Source organism: Macrobrachium nipponense, chromosome 2, assembly GCF_015104395.2.
Source record: "Macrobrachium nipponense isolate FS-2020 chromosome 2, ASM1510439v2, whole genome shotgun sequence".
Classification (NCBI taxonomy): Eukaryota; Metazoa; Arthropoda; class Malacostraca; order Decapoda; family Palaemonidae; genus Macrobrachium; species Macrobrachium nipponense.
In genome coordinates, this window is record NC_087201.1 from 10226167 (window position 1) to 10233666 (window position 7500).

Genomic DNA, 7500 nt, shown 5'->3' on the forward strand with positions numbered 1-7500 from the left:
TCGTGATCATTAATTATCCTGTCTTTCGCTCTTGATATCCTTATCGTTGTCTATTTGTGGGACGTTACAAATTCTTTTTCTATGATACATGACGCTGATAGCATGCACTTGCTCGCACTCTTACACACACACACACACACACACACATATACCCTCTTTTTTCAGAACATATGGGTTAGAGTATAGCAAATATTAGCTTTGTAATTCCTGCGTAGATGATTGCTTGAGTTTGGAAGTGGGGCATGATGAAATTCAACAAGAAAAAGAATAACTTGAAAACAGACCATTATGATGAAATTGTAAGATGGTCCATTCTCAGTTTGTTTCGCTTTCTCTCTCTCTCTCTCTCTCTCTCTCTCTCTCTCTCTTTTAGTCCAGACATTAGGCATTCATGGCTCACTAGTTATTAATGCCCTATTATATTTCAAACCCTGACAAGAATTATTGCAAGTTTTTTGCGATTTTCTATCCTTACTTGGAGAATAAAACTAAACGCGATTTATAATCATGGAGAATTCCACACTCGAGCGACGTCGTAACAATGCATTCTAAGGTTGTAATTGACAACAGTACAAGTATGAAGGTTACCATCCTTTAATGCAACACGTCTCTGTTCCTTGTAGCAACTACGACAGATTTAATCCCTGGTAAAAGGTTTTACGTTCAACAGTCATCATCATGTTAGAAACTCAAGAACCAGTGAATCGTTTTCTGAAATATTTAATTTAAAGTGAAGTTTTTTCTTATTTTCCTTACCAACCGGTTCCTCATTTTGTGTTACGTGCACAGATGGCGGAACATTGGTTTCAATTAATCCCATAGGTTCAGAGAGAGAGAGAGAGAGATAGAGAGAGAGAGAGAGAGCAATCCAGTGATATATAGCTTCATGAAAACTGTAGCATATGTGTAATCACGTGTTTCTATATATATATATATATATCTATATATTATAGTATATATATATATATATATATATATACAATTATATATATATATATGTATATATGTGTGTGTGTGTGTGTGTATGTGTGTGTGTGTGTATGTATTTGTGTGTGTGTTATACTATAATGTGTTTGTTTCTACTTGAATGTGTGTGCGTGTATTGCCCAGTAAGTGCAGATTCAGAGTGCCAATTTTTTTTTTTTTTCCTTCAAAATGTTGAGCCTCGTGATTTTCAAAAGCACGTTTATGATCAGCATTCTTTTAATAGCTTAACTATATTTTATTTTTTGGTAAAAGTAATTTTTAAACATATTACCCTTATATTTGTGATTGGTTTAGAGTTGTTTAACATTTTTTTTCTTTTCCTCGGGTAATTCATATTTGCTTTTGCCCAGATGCTTAACTAATGTGCCAAAATTAATTTCGCTATTTTTGCCGTTTTCAGAAATACTATAGTCTCTGATACTTAAACCTGCGCCAATTCCCATAACCACGTAATTCCTAAAGCTAAATAATTGGGTATTGCTCTGTGTCTATTTTCCAAGGGTGACAAGGTAGAACAGGGTGGTAAACATAACTAGATTTTTTTCTAAAATTAACATTTATTCAATTTGAAACAAAGGGATGCGTAAAGGGTTTGTTATTCCTTTAATCTATTATAATTCAAGTTTAGTCTCGAATGTAAAAATATCATCCTTTTTGCAGCTCTAGACAACTTTTATGATTAGGTCTGCGTCATCCAATAAGTTATTCATTCTCCAGTGAATGCCTGGACCACTAATTTTGCCCAGCGTGGTGGCAGCAGACCTGGAGGGGTTGAAATAACCGTCATTTTGTAATATGTGGAAATTTTGTGAACTACTTACCCCCCCCTCCCCATAATCTTTGGTTAAGTCTTTCTACCTGCCAGTCATTCTTTCTTAACTCATGAGATCCCGACAACTGTCTATGACAAGAGATTGTTATGAAGCTCTTCAAAGTAACACTTGGCCGGATGAAAGTATCTAGACATATTTGAGAAATTAAACAGTAATATCTCAGGTAAAAAACAACAATGAAGACGGTTCATCGTATGGTTATTCAATAGTGTCGAATCTTGTTTGCAATATTGAACGTTGGAAATACATACTTGGTCCTCAAACAAGCTAGAAGTTATGCAAAAGTAGCGACTGTATTTTCAAATATCATCAGTAATAACATTTGTATTTTCGCATTTTTGCTGTAATTTTGCAAAAGTTAAACATTATGTGAAAATTGTTCTTAAAAATGCAAAGTAATGGGTCTGACCACCACGATCAGACTCATTCTAAATTATAAAATGTTTCTGGTACAATGATATTGCAATAAAAAATTTATTGCATTAATATTGTTTTACCTTTCATAAGCTAAATAATAAACATGTTGTGTTTACACTCATTAGTATATAATGGAAATTAAAATATATAAACCTATTTGTTTTTTTACTGCAGCACATTTTATCCAGTCTCTGGAGCCCGACTGATAGACTTAAAACTCGATTCATTAAAAGAAATAAAGACACGAAAAGAGACTCAAAATTCCACAAGTCCATTTATTTCCAAACAGTAAGGCATAAGTAAGTAGGCTGGAAATAAAACTGGGTAGGTAAAAACAGAATGACATGCTCTTCGAAAATTTTGCAACAACGCCAGTGGTCTTCATATTTTTACGAGTAATGGATTTCTTTCAGAATCTATCGAAACTAATACTTCTTTTCAGGAAAAAAAATCATACACCTCTAATAAACGTGCTAGATTTGATCAGTCATTATAAAGAATCATGATATCGAGAAACCATCACATTTATGGTGGAAAATGTATGAGATATTTCATTTTCATGTTCTGCCTTTGACACAGTAATTCATAGATACCTTGAGTGTTGCAAAATCAGTTCAGATAATCTAAAGGACCACAATGAATTAGATGAATGAATGACCCACAATCAGACCCATCCTCATAGCGGAACATTTTCTTCAAGTTAATCGAAATACATTACAGAACTTTTGCAATCCTGGTGAATACTCTATCGAAATTGATCTGAATGGGCATCATTCTCTCGTTTAGTCTATTTTTCTGACAATGCGTGAGAAATAAACAGCCTCTGAACATTTTTTCAATAAAGATAGTTGCTGCTTCAGCAGAAATTAATTCGTCATAACAATTTTTCATTTAAGTTAATGACTGCATTTGCTGTAGGGGAGATGTCACGTGACAGTTATGCAAAATGTATTTCATATATTATAGGATGCGGGCATATTTGGTGCAGGTATTAAATTTACTGAAATGATTGGATATGGAGTTCTGTACGCCTCAGATATTATCTATATAAAAAATATCCTTAATCAATTTAGTTCCATTACATTCTTGGCAACTTATCCTGAATTAGGTTTTAGAGTCCTAATGACCAACAGAAACAGATCCACACACACACACACACACACACAACACACACCTACACAGAAGAGTGAATAAAGTAAATTAAAAAAAATCAAGTTTTTCACTTTCGTCCAGATAAAACCTCCGAACGTAAGACGAACTTATGATAAAATATTAGCGTAAATTGGAAGTACAGATGAAAAATTAACATATTCTGACTGGTTATCCCATAGTCGTTAGCATGGTCATTTAGTCCTCAATAGCAGAATAGAGAACAATCTTTCTGTTTTAAGGAATGATAATGCATAATAGGAAAGAGAATCACACTCCTTTTGTTCCAACTCACTATTTTGTGAAACACTCGAAACTAGTTTTTTTTTTTTCTTTTCTTTTCGTACCATGTACGGATTGAAATGAGGGAAGTTCAGGTGACTAGAAATAAAGTGCGTACATAGTTCATAATTTCTGGCCGCATTATTACATTTCGTCTTGCTAAAGTGAGCAAATAAATACACAACAACTTTAACATTTACATACATACATACATGCTTGCATACATACTTACATATGTGTAAGAGTGTGTATAAGGAGTGCTCACCTCAGTTTTATATATATATATATATATATATATATATATATATATATATAGTATATATATATATATATATATATATATTTATATAAAACTGACCATGGGTATTGAGATTGGGCATGTCTTAAAGCAAACTTAACAGTTAGATAATGACAGTGATTAAAGTAACTTAATTAATAGCAGCGATTAGAGAAACGCTTAGACTTGAGAAGGGGTGTTTACAAGCTCAAGGGTAAATCAACCACAGTTCGTGAGCTGTTGACCTAGAGTAAAACCAAGACTCCGAAAGCCACTATCTTGGGTTAGGAGAATGGAAATGAAACTTCATCCTTGTTCTTCATTTGCCCACCACAACTTCTAGTTAGCGACCAGTGTTTTTCTGCAGAGAGGGAACCCACACTCCACGCGTCCATTGCTACATTATTGTGTTAACTCTTAGGAAGTGTTGTCACAAATACAGTGTCCATTTATGTTCACAGATATTCCGCTGCAAAAGTCGATTTTTTAAAATCCAGTTTACTCAATTCGGAAATAGAGGGAACTTGATTCCTCAAAAGTTAATTACATCTTAGTTTAATCAGACGACCGAGCTGATTAACTGTTCTCATAGGGATGGCCTAAAGGATCAGATTTTCTTACGTGGCTAAGAACTTAGCAACGGGACCTACAGCTTATTGTGGCGGTTACCGCAAACCATATTATATCGAGAAATTAATTTCTAATCACCAGAAATAAATTCCTTTAGTTCCTCAACGGGCAGCATCGCGGAGCGAACTCGGGCTACCAGAATAATAGTCAGGTATGCAACCCACTCGTCCAATGATGATCTGTATTCCTCAAAATAGTATGCTCACCTTTATCACAACAGCAGTTTAATCCCTATAGTCTATAGTTCACAAATAATTTCCAGAAATGAAAAAAATTCTTTCCCCAGTAATATGGAAAAGAGTTATTCTGGAAAGTCAATTACATTGGTTATTGAGAACGACCAAAAGCTTTGAGCCTCTTAATCCCAAGATGTGGTCAATGAAAACTTTTGCATGACAAAGTCCATGATTTACTGTGGAGAAATTTTTTTTTTTTTTAAATGCGCTGAAGTTTCTTGGGCTCAATATCAAGGCCACCGAAAACTGATATCTCTTTCGGTGGTCTTGGTATAATTCGGAAGGAGCCTCGACACATGAAACTTTACCCACGGCTTTGTGGTGTCCTGGCCCATATCGTCGCCAGACGCACGATTATGGGTAACTTTAATCTTAAATAAAACAAAAACTACTGATGTTAAAGGAATGCAATTTGGTATGTTTGATGATTGGAGGGTGAATGATCAACATACCAAGTTACGCCCCTCTAGCCTCAGTAGCTTTAAGATACAAGTTGGCAAATGTTTGCAACCTGCATATCAGCCATTCAGAAAAGATTCTGGTTTTGCTTGATGTTCACTTTAGTCGCTCGCCATGGGCTTGTTTGAAATATATCTTTGTCTTATGACAAGCAAGCCCTACCCTTTGAGTCCTTGGCTGTCCCAGAAAATATAACAAACGCTACTTGACATGTTGGAATGTCGAGTTTATATATAATATATATATATATATATATATATATATAGATATATATATATATATACGTATTACGTATATATATATATATATATATATATATATATATATTCATATATATGTATATATATATATATATATATATATATATATATATATATATATATATGTATATATATATATATATATATATATATATATATATATATATATATATATATATATATATATATATATATATATATATATATATATATATATATATATATATATATATATATTATAATAAATAAATATATAATTTTCGTTAAAAGCAATTGCTTTAGTGGCATCAATAAGTTTCTTGCAGGTATCTTCATACCGACGAAGTTTTTTCCGATTCTCGTTCGTCAATTTCTGGTGAAATATACGCAGACTTCCTTCTTCCATTTATTGAATTTTGTCACGACAGCTGTTTCGCCTTATGGCATTATCAAGCGACTACTGACTTACAATCTGACCCTTCGGCCTATTTATCTCATCGTGTGGGAGGTATGACCTCGAGGTATGGGTACTGGTTAGTCTAGGATTAACAGCTTAAGGGCGTTGTTTTAGTTACAAAGAATATAAGGACATATGTACTGCGATAATAAGAGTGAAAGTTTAAAACAGTGGTTAATAAATATTCAAAATACAATGCCATGTGCTAGAATTTCCTTAAATGTATGTTTAAAATTTAATATGTTACATGTTGGTTTTAGATAAAAATTACAAATTACTACAGAATGAAAATGAATATAGAAATCTAAATACGGGAGTACAAATATATGTATATATTTTATAGCATGCATAAAGGTACAAGAGATAATTTCTGTTTATACATAAATGTGTATGATTTAAATTTGATGTGTGTGTGTGTGTGTGTGTGTGTATGTCCAAAATGGTCTACGTGGTTAACGGTTGCTGATTCGTGTTGGGCGGGTCTCAGCGACCTGAGTAAGGATGTTACTTGACTTTCGCTGACGCTGGGTCTTCTCATGCCTTCCAAGGGGCGCGATGTTCTCGGGGTGGGATTGGGGGCGCGCTGTCTGGTCCCTGTTGGCTTGGGTATTCCTTCTCCTGCTGGAGGGGAGTATATGGTCCGATTCTTGTTGGACGTTCAAGGTCGGCTTCTGAATAGCGATGCTCACTGCTTCCGTTATTAAGAGGCGACCGTACGTTGTCTTCTCTGTGTACGACCTGGGTGCCTTCTATGAGCTCTGTAGAGATGGCTTCCTGTCGTGAACATCTATGTAATGTTGATGGATGGCCCCGCCTTGATTTCTATGAGCCAGCAGACGTCTCCGAAGGGTCGTTGTAGTGTGCCCCGATGTAGTTTTGGCTGTGAGGTTTACACACCTCCTCTGGACAATCAATTTCTGGTGAAATATACGCAGACTTCCTTCTTCCATTTATTGAATTTTGTCACGACAGCTGTTTCGCCTTATGGCATTATCAAGCGACTACTGACTTACAATCTGACCTTTCGGCCTATTTATCTCATCGTGTGGGTAGGTATGACCTCGAGGTATGGGTACTGGTAGTCTAGGGATTAACAGCTTAAGGGCGTTGTTTTAGTTACAAAGAATATAAGGACATATGTACTGCGACAATAAGAGTGAAAGTTTAAACAGTGGTTAAATAAATATTCAAAATACAATGCCATGTGCTAGAATTTCCTTAAATGTATGTTTAAAATTTAATATGTTACATGTTGGTTTTAGATAAAAATTACAAAATTACATACAGGAATGAAAATGAATATAGAAATCTAAATACGGGAGTACAAATATATGTATATTTTATAGCTAGATGCATAAAGGTACAAGAGATAATTTCTGTTTATACTAAAATGTGTATGATTTAAATTTGAGCGTGTGTGTGTGTGTGTGTGTGTGTATGTCCAAAATGGTCTACGTTGGTTAACGGTTGCTGATTCGTGTTGGGCGGGGTCTCAGCGACCTGAGTAAGGATGTTACTTGACTTTCGCTGACGC